General features: G+C 23.9%; 2 long non-coding RNA genes across 2 annotated transcripts; both read left to right on the top strand.

Moving 5' to 3' along the window:
- The first annotated feature begins 4,877 nt into the window (after positions 1-4,877).
- Positions 4,878-6,078, top strand: LOC149515769 (uncharacterized). The gene is made up of 5 exons (XR_016326276.1): positions 4,878-4,950; positions 5,029-5,090; positions 5,603-5,698; positions 5,829-5,983; positions 6,061-6,078. It is a non-coding gene; the product is annotated as an uncharacterized LOC149515769 (long non-coding RNA).
- Positions 6,079-6,104: 26 nt separating this feature from the next.
- Positions 6,105-6,905, top strand: LOC111297080 (uncharacterized). Its single transcript, XR_002691053.2, has 3 exons — positions 6,105-6,147; positions 6,302-6,379; positions 6,461-6,905. It is a non-coding gene; the product is annotated as an uncharacterized LOC111297080 (long non-coding RNA).
- The last annotated feature ends 9,296 nt before the right edge of the window (positions 6,906-16,201 follow it).

Here is a 16,201-nt window from a genome sequence, read left to right as displayed (position 1 = left end):
CTTTTGGTCTGTGTTTTCTGATGAGTTCCTTTTTAACTCTTGTCAAGGGATCTGTGTGTGGAAAGCAAAGAACAGTTCTATAGGAAGATTGAAAAAAAAAAAAAAAAAAAGAGAAATTGATCTCTTACTCCATTATCTGGAAGGAACAAAACAAGAGAATAATAGCATGACAAACGATTCGGTTCACGTGCCATTTAGGTAAGAGTAGGATCAAAATTGAACCTATCATTAATTTAGATATTTGAAGGGTGAATACCTAGTTTATTTAATGTTAGACATTACGAGTATAAGGATCTCAAATTTTCATTTTTCGTCTCGTAAATTTTAAGGTATATGAAGTTTTATTTTTGATTTTTTAATCAGGATAATAGAGACTTGTTGATTTAGGTCAGAAGCAGTCCTAGGTCAAGATAAATTTTTTCATTTTTGAAACATTTTGACAATATTTTTATATCAGCAATGAATTAGAGCACATGGAACCATTTTACAAACAGTGAAAAGATTGAAAAAAAAGTTGGAGAATTTTTTTTTTAACATCTTTAATTTTTTAAAAATATTTTTTTAATGAATAAAATTAATAAATTTACCGGCAATTTTTTATATGTATATTATAATAGATGCTCTTAACGAAATTTTGGAACCACAACTAACACTTTGCTCAACCACCATACTTTCAAATTTGAAAAACAAAACTAGTTAAAAGTAACAAAAATGCAGTGTACAACTGCATTTTGGAACCATTACAGAAGTTATGAGCTTATGTAAACCTGACAACCACAACTGCATTTTGGAATTATTAACAGCTGCCCAGGACATAGAGCACATAAATCATTTATTGATAACATTAAAGTGGCAGAAACTAAGGCAAAGCTATGGTAAATTTGTTGAGGATGCGCTTGTCCAAACTGAAATTTTTCAGATATTTTCATCTTGCAGCATAACTAGCAAATGGTCAATAAAAAAAGTTTGACTTAAATATGAAAAAAATCTCTTGAAATAAAATTAAATAATTATCCAAGTATCTATCATTTTATTATAATTAATTGAATTTTTATATATTTATTTTTATTCAATTGAATTTTTAATATTTATTTTTACACAATTAAATTCTTAATAGCTGAAAATTGATAATAATAATTGATCAAATTTCGTCCAATAAGAGATAAAAAAAAAATAGATATGTAAAAACTGCAAAATTTTAAATAATTATTTAATTTTAATTCAAATATTTTTTTTACTAAAGCCAAAAAGTTTCTTTATAGTCATTTTCAAGTTGAATGTCACGTCATTTACGTGACATTAATTAAACTAGTAGCTTAAAACGGCAGGAATAATTCAAGCCACGTTTCCTTTGGGAGTGGTCCTTTCCCGCGAAGAAAACCAAGAATGGTTTTGTGGGTGGTATGGTCTAAACTGTTTAATAACACTTTTAGGAATCTTTGATTCTTTCAGATTGAACATCTTTAAAAAATCAATTTCTTGCTCTGGAAGAATCAATAATTCAACATATATAAAATAATAAGCTCATTTTTTTTAAAATATTATTATTTGATTAGCAATTTATATATATATATATATGTCAATAAAGAAATATATTTTTTTTACATAGGAACTAAAGCCTAAGAGAAATTGAGGGAAAAATATTTGCACATGTTAGGGATCAAATTTTTGTCTTTTTGAAAATTAATTCGTGAATGAATAATTTAAATTAAACTTTAGATTTAACAAAAAAAAATTTACTTGTAATTGTAGTTTAATCTCATAAATTTATTTTTGCACATATAAGAATAAACCAATGGCAGATGCAAATTTACATTTTATATATTTTTAATGATTAATTTCAACAAATTTAAGGATGAGATTAAATTATTTTTTATTTTTTGGATCTATTAGAATTAATTATTAACAAATATTTTATATCAGTATAAAATTGATTGTTTCTCACACTTAATTTATTATTAATTTATTCTTGAAAATTTAGCACGAAGTGATCAAATCACACTCCAAGACATGCTTGAATCCAAACATAGTTTTAAAATATTTTTAATGTAGAGAGTAGAAAGAGACATTGCATTTTATAACATTAAAAGGCTTATAAATAAATAAATTTAAGCTTTGGTGACGGATTAAGCTACCAGCCTTTCCTTTTTTGTTAAAGATCAGCTAATCAATGGTTTTCAAAAGGTATTGTTAATTTGTTTTTGTAAATTTAGCAAAAAGTGCTCAAATCACATTCCATATCAAGATGGGTTTGAATCCAAAGAGATTTTAAAAATATTTTGATTGCAGAAAGTAGAAAGTAGAAAGAGACATTTCATTTTATAATACTTGAAAGCTTATAAATACTTTATTCGTTTCTATTTATTTGTTTTATATTGATTTTCAGAGTTTAAAAAAAAATCTTTGATTTCAATAATTTAATATTAAAATTAAATTTTTTATAAAATTAAATTTTCATAATTTTTAATATTAAAAAGTAAAATAATTTTAAATATTAAAAAAATAAAAAATAATTTTGAAACATCTAAAAATTTAAAAACAAAAAGGAGACAAAGAGAATAATTAAATTTAAGCTTTGGTCTTCGTAATTAAGTCAAGATTAAGCTACCAATACCTTTCCTTTTTTGTTAAAGATTAGGTGCTAACTTTTCAATGCTGGATTTAGATTTAATAATTTGAAACATATAATACAAAAATAATGCGAATATAAAATAATTTAAAATTTTAAAAAAATCATAAATAAATTTAATAAAATCAAAAAATTATATTTTATATTTTTATATTAATATAAATTATGATATATAATTTTTTTTATAAAATATGATACAAATATAATATTTTACAAGATATGATAACATATATTATCAAGCTAAGCTAGATTGAATCAATGGCTTCCCAAAATTTGTTTGTCTGTCAATTAATTAACCATTTCCTTTACTTTATTTCTCAGTCAGTCCTCATCCATACAACCTGGCAAGTTTTAATTTTTGACCAAAGATTAGTTTAGCCTATCCTAGAAGAAAATATTCAAACGAGAACAAACATTTAAAAGCTAATTATTTGTATATTTGTATTTATTTATTTAATGTATAACAAGTGTAAAATATGATTCGAGTCAACATATTAAATATAAATTATATATTTTTTTATTAAATTTATGTATTTTTTTTTATTTAAAATTTAAAACATATCATTTTAATTTTTTTCTATAATATTTTAATATTTTATAACTATGTTTTATTTAAAATTGTTAGCCCTGTTAATTAGTTATGGAAGCAGAGTAAATTACAGCATTAGTTTTTTTGTTTTATAATATTCTGTTTTCATACGAAAAAAAATAATTGTTTTTGTTTGTGATTTTTTGAATTTGTTTTAAATAATCCATAGGTCAATAATGCATACATCTATTTATTTTATTTATGCTAAAATTTGTTTTAAATATTTTTTGAAAAGATAATTATTATTTTTAAATAATTGATACATCTGTTTTTTTAATCTTAAAAATCAAATTATCATTGTCAGATGAAATTTATATTAAATTTATAAACCATACAATATATAATGAAATTCCAAAGAATAAAACGATAAAAAATCTCTGAAGTAGATAATTTTATTTAAATAAATATATATTTTTTGCATCAAGATAAATCCTATATTTCTAGAAAAAATCAAAACAGCAAAAGCCCATCTCAATTTACCATATCTCATATTATATCATATATAATATTATATTACAACATATATAAAAATTTGATAAGATTTGTTTACATAAATATTTAGGTGGATAGGATTTTTTGGATGAAACATAAAATAATAATAAATAATTATATTATATATTATAATCAAATATTAAAAACTTTTAAATTAAATCATTAAATAATAATAAGTATTCAAATATTAATTTGAAAATGGATAAAAGGATATATAATTATTTACTTTATTTAGTATTATTCAAATCCATTTAAAATATTTAAATTTATTTAAATTAATAAGAGTATGCATGAATTACTATTTAAAATTTTTGGTTTAAATACTTAAAAATATCGATCCTAATTCATTTTTTAAATCTTCAGTTAAATAAGAGCATAAAAACATACTCAATTATTCACATTTTAAAGAATTTGATAAAGAATTGATAAAGAATTGAAAACATAATACATTTTTATTATTCTATTTCATCGAAACCTCAATTCTTTACTCGTTCTATTATAGATTTTTTCAAATTCTTCATTTAAAAATAATTTTTTTATTCATATTTCTTTTTTAAAACACTCTCGTAAATTTTCCTATTTATATATCTTTTTCTTTTTACAATAATTTATAGGATCAATAAAAATAAATAATGGATATTTTCAGAAAAAAAAAAACATTTTTTTCATTTTCTTAAAGTATGTGATTTATTTTTAAAAAAATTTTCATTTCTTTATTTTCATGTAATTTTTTATTAACATATATACGTTTTATTATTCTACTCTAAACTAAATTTTAAATTGGAGTTTTTTTATTTTTATTTTTATTTTTTTGTAATGAATGGAGCTTTCTTATCATAGGCGTATGCATAGATAAGATAAACATTTAGGGAATTAATGAATGGTTTAGAATTTGACAAACTTTTCTCAATTTGACTTCCTAAATGATATTTTTGTTTTTAAATTCAATTTTTTTTTTATTTTTTCATCAACTTCATTATTAAATTTCAGTTATGTTTAATTATCTATTTGTCTTATTTTTCCTCATATTTATAAATACTTACTACATTTGGATTTTATGTAAACATTTTTTTATAACAAATTTATTTTTTATATCGATTAAGCAATTAAAAAAAAAATTTTATTCAGTTTTCCTCTCATTTAATCTCCTCATCTTCTTCTCTTCAGCATCCAGGAACAACCATTGTTACAGATAGTGTGACTTCAGATGGGCTTACTTCATTCATTGAAAAGAAACTTGGTATGATGAAAACTTAACTGACACTTGTATTTGCTTTGTTTCTTCTAGAGCAAACTTATAACTTGCAATTTCTTTTAGGGGGAAAGCACCATAGATTCAAAAGAGGCTATAAGAATGTCATCGATTAGGCAATTCGTTTGGTAAATTTCATTTTCTTTTATCTTGATTTTATTATATTTCTATCAGTTATGTGGGGTGCTAGAAGATGAATAAAAAAGAGCTTGGATCTGAATGACTTAATGGGATATTAACAACTTAATATGAACCAGTAGTTTTTGCCAAACACTATTCTGAGCATTAGTTATATGATCCATTGGCATTTAAAGGAACTTAAAACTTAAAAGATTGATATTGGTTTATACAGGGATGAACAGATCTCATCTGCATGCTTCATACAAAATTAGTTGATCTTTTTCTACCATTAGTCATTGGCAAAATTCTTGATCCCCATTTTCATCGCTTGCTGTGTTCGTTCTTAAGTATGTTATAATTTCTACTCAGCAACAGAATGCCTGAACATAATGTGACATATCCTGCTGTCATTGGGAGATCCTTGTCGCCTATTATACCACAGCTGATCATCTTGTTTAACTTTCAGTTCTTTGTTATGTGTTGAAAAATTTTGAAACTAAAGTAAAAGAACTTCCCACAGAACTCTGTTGGAGAAGAATCACATCTGGCTATAGAAACCAGTGGCCATGGAGCTCTCAAGGAGAATCACTGGCTCGATGATGGGGCATACTTGATGGTAAGCTTTAATCTGGGTGGACAAGCCTCTTCTTGCATATTATTTGGACTGTATATTTCAACCAAAGTATGAACTTAAATGCACATGGACTAATCCATCTATGCCGTTTTATTTGACCTGCTGAGTGCAGGTCAAACTCCTAAATAAACTGGCTTCAGCAAGGGCCTCTGGCAGAGGTGATGGAAGCAAAGTTTTAACAGATCTAGTTGACGGTCTGGAGGAACCAGCTTTTGCCGTGGAACTGCGACTAAATATTAATCAGTGTCATCCTGATCTTAAAGGAGGGTATGGTGTTTTATATGGCTCCAATCTTTCTGTCTGCCTGATTTCTGTTAAAGTTGCTGAGAGTTCGAAACTGGCAGATCTTTCCGGGATTATGGGGAAGTTGGTCTGAGCACTTGGGTAACCATATTGCTTCAGATCCCAAAGCACCAGTTAACTATGAAGGGGTAAGTTTGATATAGGCTTCAGACATCGAATTATCTAGGCTTCTTTGTTGAAATAATCACTCAAACTGAATGACAAATGTGGCCACAAAAATTGGACAGTTATAAATTTCACCATTTTACCAAACGGGTTTCGCTAACTTCCTTCTGAAAACAGGTTCGAGTTTCTGGCTATGGAGGGTGGTTCCTTCTTAGGCTTTCACTTCATGATCCTGTCCTTCCTCTTAACATCGAGGTATGAAAGCAGTATCAACTTTAGCATAAGATGTTATAAACACTGTAATTTCTAAGCTGGATGATAATAAACACATTGCAGGCACCAAGCCATGAAGATGCTGTGAAACTTGGACTCGAAGTGGCAGCTGCTGTGAAGGAATTTCAAGCTTTGGACACTTCTGCATTAGACAAATTTGTCCAACCCTAGTAAACTGAGTGGCTACCTCTTTGAGCTCTTACAGTTTGTGTTGCAGTGGATGCCTCCTGTTTTGCAATGAGCTGACCTGCTAATGTAAGAATGGTAGTTTTGAGGTTTGAGTAAGTCTTTTTACACTTCTTTTGGGAAAGTGACTAGAAAATCAGTCAAGGACTTGTGCAAGAATACGCAATTTTCCAGGTTCCAAATAATAGAGATGAGTCTGCACACGTTTCCAATCTTAACAGCAACATCTATTATCGTGCCTTACACTCTGAAAAACTTGCGAATTACCTGAGTTTTATGTACAATTTTTTTATTATCAATAACAATTAAGTTTTATATCTCATATTCTGAGGTTGATTGTATAAAAAATTAAATCAAAAAAATCAAAATAGGTTATAATTAGAATTTTTGTGTCACATATCTCTGTCAATAAATTATGTTATAACAATTTTTTATTATAATATTATAATTCTAATTATAATAAAAATTATATAAGAATTCTTGTAAATGTGAATTTCATATTTGATGATTTTAATATAATTTTAAATCATAATTAATTAATTTTATCACAATTATTATAAATGATATGTTCCTTCAAAAGATGATATTGGACCAGGCCCGATATTCCATCAACGTTGAACGGTGAAACAAGTGGAAAAGCGCTCGTTGGTGGTGCAGTCAATAAAGGGTGGAACATAGGATGGTGAATTAAGCGATATGCATTATCATTTAATTTGTTTATGTCATATTTGAATATTTATAATGTACAATTATAATAAATTTATTATATGTGATAGATTTGAATAGATTTTAGATAATAGTTTTAAAAGGATTAACAACAGAATCAACCTTATATAGTTTGCTATAAAAATATATTTATTATATCTTACTTGAATATTTAATAATTATGTCTAATAAAATATATTAATAAATTATATTAAAAATATAATAATAAAATAATTATTAAATTAAATGAATAAAAATTTCATATTAAGTAAAGATGCAATTCTTAATAAGTTGACACATATGGTGTATGGTACTTTTGTAAAATGTATAAATTTTCAAATCAATTATCATATCTTTGCACTCCATAAATGTAATTTTTGTACACTCAAATAATCCTTTATCGAATTTTATATAGATATTTTATTAAGTATCAACTATCAATTATTTTAGTCAAACTATCACCTTTGATCTCAAATAAGAGATAAATAAAAAATTAGATACTCAAAATAATAAAGACTAGATCTCTCGTCTTTTGAACTTTCTTTCCATTGAAACTCGTCTTTTTTTTTTATTTTAACCTTACCTCAAGCATAATATTAATTTAAGCCTCAGAGCACGCATCGGATTAACAACACCAAACCCATTAATTATGTTTTCTGAGGTCACAGTTGTCTTCTCCTTTCACCTTACCCCTTTTCTTAGATCAAAGACATCCAAAAACACTATCAGATTTTTTCAGAAGTTGATAATCTGAATCCTATACAACCAGCAACTGGAGCCTCAAGTGAACCAACTCATTCTATTGCTGTAATGTGTACTAGTTAATTATCGTACTAACCGGTGAGAAAGATACGCATGTCCCAAAAAATCTGCCGAATCTAATCGGTGAAGGCTAAAAGTGTCGATTTTGAAACTTTTGTTAATCATTTGTGGCACTTATTCGGAACCCCCAACGATACACATGCTCATGAATATAGTCTGTGTTCCCCGGTTTAAGCCCAGCTGGCCCATATCATCCCAGGTTGAAAACAAAAACGGATCAAAGAGCTCAACTGCACTTGTGAGCAGTTGAGCAAAAGCTGCTCAACAAGCTGCTAGAGCTTAGCCAATAAAGGGACGATTAATAAAATGTTGAATTTTTAATTTTAATATTACCAAATTAAAAAAAAAAAGTTTTTTGCGAGAGTTTTGAAGAAGTGTCACCTGCCCTACAGACAACTGATTTGTAGCATTAACATTACACACACAATAAATACAGTCACTAGTGCAAATATTTGAAGCTAATTCCCATCAGTTTAAATTATATACTACTAATTCCAGACATCCTACGTATTTGCATCTTTGATGAGTTTTTTAATTGTCTTTTTGATGTTTGTAAAGAATTAATATATGCAGTGGCAGGGGTGTTTTAGAAGCTTAATCATGAAGTTGAAGTTCATATCTCTTGGTGAACTTTTAATTAAATAAATTAATTTTATAACTAAAAAATAAAATTCTTCAATCTTAATTCATTTATAATAATATATATAAAACATGAATTAAACTATAAACCTAATTATTTTATCAAAAAAAAATTAAAATAGTGCTTGAACAGCTGGCTTTTGAATTAACCGTATCCATTCTTGGACAGCTGGCTCCAAAAGTGATATTCGCGGGCCGGGGGCCGGTGTGGGGGGCTGGATATCCTAGGAAGACCGGCGCTGAACGGGAAAGAAGGCAAAAATCATTCTTTGGTGGCCAAATTAATAAAGGTAAGAATATAGGCAAAATCTTGGCCATTAATAAGCCATATGGGGATTCGTGCATTGGAGAAGAACGCTCTCTCATCAGCCATACAGAAATCATTTTCACAAAATTTTTCAACGTTTTTACTTTTTTTTTTTTTAAGCGTAGCCTAGAAGAAAGGTGAATATGCGGATCTTTTCAATATATTTTGATGTATGAATCAAATATAAATATAAAATAAAAATTTTGAGTAATTAATATAATTTATTTGAAATTTTATCAAATAAAAAAATTAAAATAATCACAAAATTATAAAAAAATAAATGGAGTAAACTGAAATATATATATATATATATTTTATACTTGGTTGCAAATTTTGAAATATTACTGAGAAAGTTAAAAAGTTAATTATATATTTAAAAATAATATGAGTTTGACTTAATATTTATGATAGGTCTATTATTTTTAGATAGTGTTTTGTATTATTTTCAAGATTACTCTAATAATGTAGCCATCAAGGTAATCTTTTTACCAAAATGATCTTATTACTCATGCTTTGAAATTATTTTATTTGGTTAATAATCATTAATTTGTAAAAATAAAAGATTATTATGTTTGATATTACTAAAAATTAAATATTATTTTATTTAAAAATACAAAAATAATCATGCATATTGTAATAATTACATAACTTAATAATTTTAATGTTATTTAATGATAATAATTTATAAAATATAGTAATATTTTATTTATTTTATATAATAAAACATAATTAAATTATTAAATTAATAGTTATATTTATTTATTAGGTAAATTAAATTTATAATTTAAATTATGTAAAAAAATATTTGTATTAGAAAAAAATATTCTATTAAAATCATACTAAAAGAAAAACAAAAACTATATTATATAAAGCATTAAAAAAAGTAAAAAAATACACAAATTATTTTTGAACATGTTATCATGAATATTTGTTTGAAAATATAAATATTTATAACATAAAATAATTATAATTTTATGAGAAAACAAGTTTTAATTCATATATTACATAAATAATATTAACTATTATTAATTTTATATATTACTTCGACTCAACGGTAAAAGTTTCTCACTATTTTATATGAGAATTAGAACATTCTCCAAGGAAGTGACCTAATTACTCTCAATGATCCAAGGTCAATGTCACATATGATCACTAAGTACTTATCAAACACATGATATAATTATCATATGTAAATTATAATAATATTTGGAGTGATTATTTCATATCAAACATGACCTTAAAAGTGTGTAAATAATAATTTTAGATATGATAAATAGACAAATAATAATATGATTTTAATTCTTCTTAAATTGCAATACATAGAATTAAATTAAAAATAAAAATAAAATTAACAATTAACAATTAATAATTTTAATGTGAAAGCAAATTTTTTTTTTGTTAAAAAAAAAAGATCAAATGAACTAATTATAGGATATCACATATGTATATATATATTATATTACAAGATATATGAATATCTGATAAGGTATGTCATGAAGATGCCTACATAGATAATCTATATTTTAAACTCATAGGACAGTAATTAATGTATGAAATAATCATATTCTATTAATTATTTAATTTAAAAATATTTGAAATTAAAAAATTAGACTTATTCAAATCTTTTATCTTAATTTAAATTAAATAAAATTTATCAACTCCCCTTTTTTCAAATATATATGAACAATATTTAAAATGTAAATAACTTTTTCATATTAAATTCCTTAATATTTTTTTAGTTTCAAATATTTTTAAATTAAATAAATAATTGAATAGGATTATTTGATAGAGAATTAAAATTAATTACTGTCCTATATATCAAACTACCAAATTCATCTTAATTAAAATAAAATTGTCCATTCTGCTTAATTACCATCCAAGAAAAAAAAATTATCCATACATTATTTTAAATTCAAAAGGAATATCTAACATTTGTGGTACATACAAATTTATTGTTTCCTTTCATTAATTAAACTCAATACATTTATTCTAACGTGTAACTTGTAATATTACTAAGCGCTCTTTTTCGCTTTTTTTTTCTTTTTTTCTTTTTATGTTCTCAATAAATCATGTGAAAAGAATTGCAGCTTTGACCAAATATTTACTAACAACAGGTTGTTTCTTATAACTTTCGCACGAGTATGGTAAATCCACCTAAATATGTCTCAGGTAATCCACTTTTGCAGCCTTTGAGTGTTCTTAATTTATTTTTGTACTGTCAATTTTCTCTTCCTTTTTATTTTTCATTCATCTATTACTTTTCTTCGTAATGTCTTTCTTTTTATAGATGTGTTTTAGGTTGAAAAAGCAACTGTAGTTATGATTCAAGTAATGAGGTAAAATATATTTTTTTACGAAAATTTATTAAAGTAATTTTTTTTATCTTTAATTATTCTTAGGTATAATTATTATATTTTTGTACGATAGAATTAAATTTATCATATTATTATTAATATTTAAATATTAATCTTGATGAAATTTATTTAATATAAATTTTTTAAATCATAATTACAATAATTTTTTTAATCACAATTATAATAAATTTTATTATTATTTTTAATGATATCAAAATTAACCTCATCACTTATTCTAAGTAAAACCTAAGTTATACATGTGTTTTTCATTTCACCTAGACAATGGTAACCTAAAGCTAGAGGGGAACTAGGGACGGCAATCAAACCCGTTCCGACGGGTTTCGGCTCTATTCGATTCTATGGGGTCGGATTTTTTTTTTTTTGAATTTCGGGTTTAGGTACGGGTCGGGTCGATCAGGTATAGTTATGGAGCAGTCGAGGTCGGGTAGGGTTCGGGTATTCCTAAAACCCGACCCGACCCGACATTATATAAAAAATTATTTTTAATTAATTATTTAATTATATATATTTATATAATTATATTTTTAAATATTTATATTTAAAAATAATATTTTATATTTAAAAAATAATATTTTATTAATTTCGGGTCTGATCAGATCAGATACGATTTACGTAATATCGGGTCAAATTGGGTTCGAGTATAAAAAAATCGAGTAAAATCGAGTTCGGGTTTAATAAATCATAAAATCGGGTCGGGTTCGAGGCGAGCAAAACTCGTTCCGAACCGACCCGATGCCATCCCTAAGGAAAATGCGCAATCAAGATTAGGCGAGATTGAGAAAATAAATCTTTACAAATAGTCAAAAGATTGAAAATTTTTTTCTTTTGAACATTTTTAAAATTTTTTAAAAAATATTTTTTAGTAAATAAAATTAATAAATTTATCAATAATTATGTATATTATAATAAATACTCTTAAAAAAATATTGGATCTATAATTAACATATATTTATATAATATAAAATATTAAAATTTATATATTCGTATTATATTTTATATGAAATAATATATTATAATTTATGTCGATATAAAAATATAAAATATATTTTTAAAATTTTTAAAATTTTTAAAATTTTTAAAATTTTTATATAATTATTACTAAAATTTTAAATTATGTTATTTTTATATTTTTTATTCATATTATATTTAAAATTATTATATCCAACCAACACTTTGCTTAACCACCATACTTTCAAATTTGAAAAACAAAACTAGTTAAAAGTAACAAAAATGCAGTGTACAACTGCATTTTGGAACCATTACAAAAGTTACGAGCTTATGTAAACTTCTTAACTAACAAATGCTGACAACCACAACTGCATTTTTGAATTATTAACAGGTTCCTAGGACATGGAGCACATAAAAAATTTCCTTGTACTTCTTTTCAAGTTGAATGTCACGTCTTTTAAGTGACATTAATTAAACTAGTAGTTTAGAAAGGCAGGAATAATTTAAGCGACCTTTCCTTTGGGAGTGGTCCTTTTCTACGAAGAAAACCGGAAATGGTTTTGTGGGTGGTATGGTCTAAACTGTTTAATAAAACTCTTAGGAATCTTTGATTCTTCCAGATTGAACATCTTTAAAAAATCAATTTCTTGTTATTCAACATAAGTAAAATAACAAGCTCATTTTTTTAAAATATTATTATTTGTCTAAAAATTTTTGTATATATATATATATATATGTTAATAAAGAAATATATTTTTTTACATAGGAACTAAAGCCTAATAGAAATTAAAGGAAAAATATTTGCACATGTTAGGGATCAAATTTTTGACTTTTTGAAAATTAATTCGTGAATGAATAATTTAAATTAAACAAAAAAAAATTTGCTTGTAATTGTAGTTTAATCTCATAAATTTATTTTTGCACATATAAGAATGAACCAATGGCAGATGCAAATGCAAGATTAGGACAATCTCAAACCATTTTTTTAAACATATCTTTTTTAATTTTTTATTTACTTCGCCGTTGTAACCAAATATCTAAGACCATCCTTAGTCAACATTCAAACACTCACTATAATTTTTTTAAAAAAAAAAAAAAGAAGCTAGATTTGGGTGGAGTAAAAATGCCGTTTCTTATTCTAGAAACTTAATTATATTAGAAGGTATTTAATTTCCAGTATTTTTTTAATATTATTGACTTTTATAATGAACGAACACTTGGACCGTGGCATTAATCACATGCAAATGCTTCTCCAACTCCACAGCCTCTAATTCTTTTTCTATAGCACAGGGAAATGATATTTTAATATATATATATATATATTACATTTAATGATAAAGAATCAACTTATATAAAAAAAATTTACATTATATATATTTTTTAATGATTAATTTCAATAAATTTATGCATAAAATAAAATTATTTTTTATATTTTGGATCTATTAAAATTAATTATTAAAAAATTTTAAAACAAAAATATTTTATATCAGAATAAATTGATTGTGTCCCACACTTAATTTATTAGTAATTTTTCAATAATAGTTTTCAATAGGTATTGTTAATTTATTCTTGAAAATTTAACATGAAGTGATCAAATCACACTCCAAGACACGCTTGAATCCAAACATAGTTTTAAAATATTTTTAATGTAGAGAGTAGAAAGAGACATTGCATTTTATAACATTAAAAGGCTTATAAATAAATAAATTTAAGCTTTGGTCTTCATGATTAGGTCACGGATTAAGCTACCAACCTTTCCTTTTTTGTTAAAGATCAGGTAATCAATGGTTTTCAAAAGGTATTGTTAATTTGTTTTTGTAAATTTAGGAAAAAGTGATCGAATCACATTCCATATCAATATGTGTTTGAATCCAAACAGATTTTAAAAATATTTTGATTGTAGAAAGTAGAAAGAGACATTTCATTTTATAATACTTGAAAGCTTATAAATACTTTATTCGTTTCTTTTTATTTGTCTTATATTGATTTGCAGATGACTTTAAAAATTTTTTATTTCAATTATTTAATATTAAAATTAAATTTTTTATAAAATTAAAATTTCATAATTTTTAATATAAAAAAGTAAAAATTTTGGATATTAAAAAAATAAAAAATATTTTTGAAACATATTAAAAAAATAAAAAAAATATTTTTGAAACATCTAAAAAAATTAAGAAAAAAAGGAAACAAAGAGAATAATTAAATTTAAGCTTTGGTCTTCATAATTAAGTCAAGATTAAGCTACCAATACCTTTCCTTTTTTGTTAAAGATTAGGTACCAACTTTTTAATGATGGATTTAGATCTAATAATTTAAAATATATAATATGAAAATGATACGAATAAAAAATATAAAAATAAAATATTTTAAAATTTTTAAAAAATTATAAATAAGTTTAATAAAATAAAAAATTATATTTTATGTTTTCATATCGACACAAATTATGATATGTGATTTTTGTATAAAATATGATATAAATATAATATTTTACATGATATTATAACACAAATTATCAAGTCTAGCTAGATTGAATCAATGGTTTCACAAATTTTGCTTGTCTGACAATTAATTAACCATTTCCTTTACTTTATTTCTCATGCAATCCTCATCCATACAACCTGGCAAGTTTTAATTTTTGACCAAAGATTAGTTTAACCTATCCTAGAAGAAAATATTCAAACGAGAACAAACATTTAAAAGCTAATTATTTGTATATTTGTATTTATTTATTTAATGTATAACAAGTGTAAAATATGATTCGAGTCAACATATTAAATATAAATTATATATATTTTAATTTATGCATAATTTTTATTTAAAATTTAAAATGTATCGTTTTAATTTATTTCTATAATATTTTAATATTGTATAACTATGTTTTATTTAAAATTGTTAGCCCTATTAATTAGTTATGGAAGCAGAGTAAATTACAGCTTTAATTTTTTTTTTTATATAATATTCTGTTTTCATACAAAAAAATAATTGCTTTTGTTTATGATTTTTTGAATTTGTTTTAAATAATCCATAAGTCAATAATGCATACATCTATTTACTTTATTTGTGCTAAAAAATGTTTTAAATATTTTTTGAAAAAATAATTATTATTTATAAATAATTCATACATCTACTTTTTTTAATCTTAAAAATCAAATTATCATTGTCAGATGAAATTTATATTAAATTTATAAACCATACAATATATAATGAAATTCCAAAGAATAAAACGATAAAAAAATCTCTGAAGTAGATAGTTTTATTTAAATAATTTTTTATATATATTTTTTGCATTAAGATAAATCCTATATTTCTAGAAAAAAAAAATCAAGACAGCAAAAAGCCATATCAATTTATCATATATCATAACATATCATATTATATATAATATTATATTACAACATACATAAAAACCTGATAAAATTTGCTTACATAAACACTTATGTGGATAGGTTTTTTTGGATGAAACATAGAATAATAATAAATAATTATATTATATATTATAATCAAATATTAAAAACTTTTAAATTAAATCATTAAATAATAATAAGTATTCAAATATTAATTTGAAAATAGATAAAAGGATATATAATTATTTACTTTATTTAGTATTATTCAAATCCATTTAAAATATTTAAATTTATTTAAATTAATAAGCGTATGCATGAATTACTATTTACAAATTTTGGTTTAAATACTTAAAAAAATCGATCCTAATTCATTTTTTAAATCTTCATAAAAAAAACCATTTAAATAAATGGATAAAAACATACTCAATTATTTACATTTTAAAGAATTTGATAAAGAATTGAAAACATAATAAATTTT

This window comes from Durio zibethinus, chromosome 12 (assembly GCF_047325235.1).
Source record: "Durio zibethinus cultivar Kanyao isolate XHJ-2024 chromosome 12, ASM4732523v1, whole genome shotgun sequence".
Taxonomy (NCBI): domain Eukaryota; kingdom Viridiplantae; phylum Streptophyta; class Magnoliopsida; order Malvales; family Malvaceae; genus Durio; species Durio zibethinus.
The sequence above is the reverse complement of the archived record's forward strand: the minus strand, read 5'-3'. Positions and strand labels throughout refer to the sequence as shown.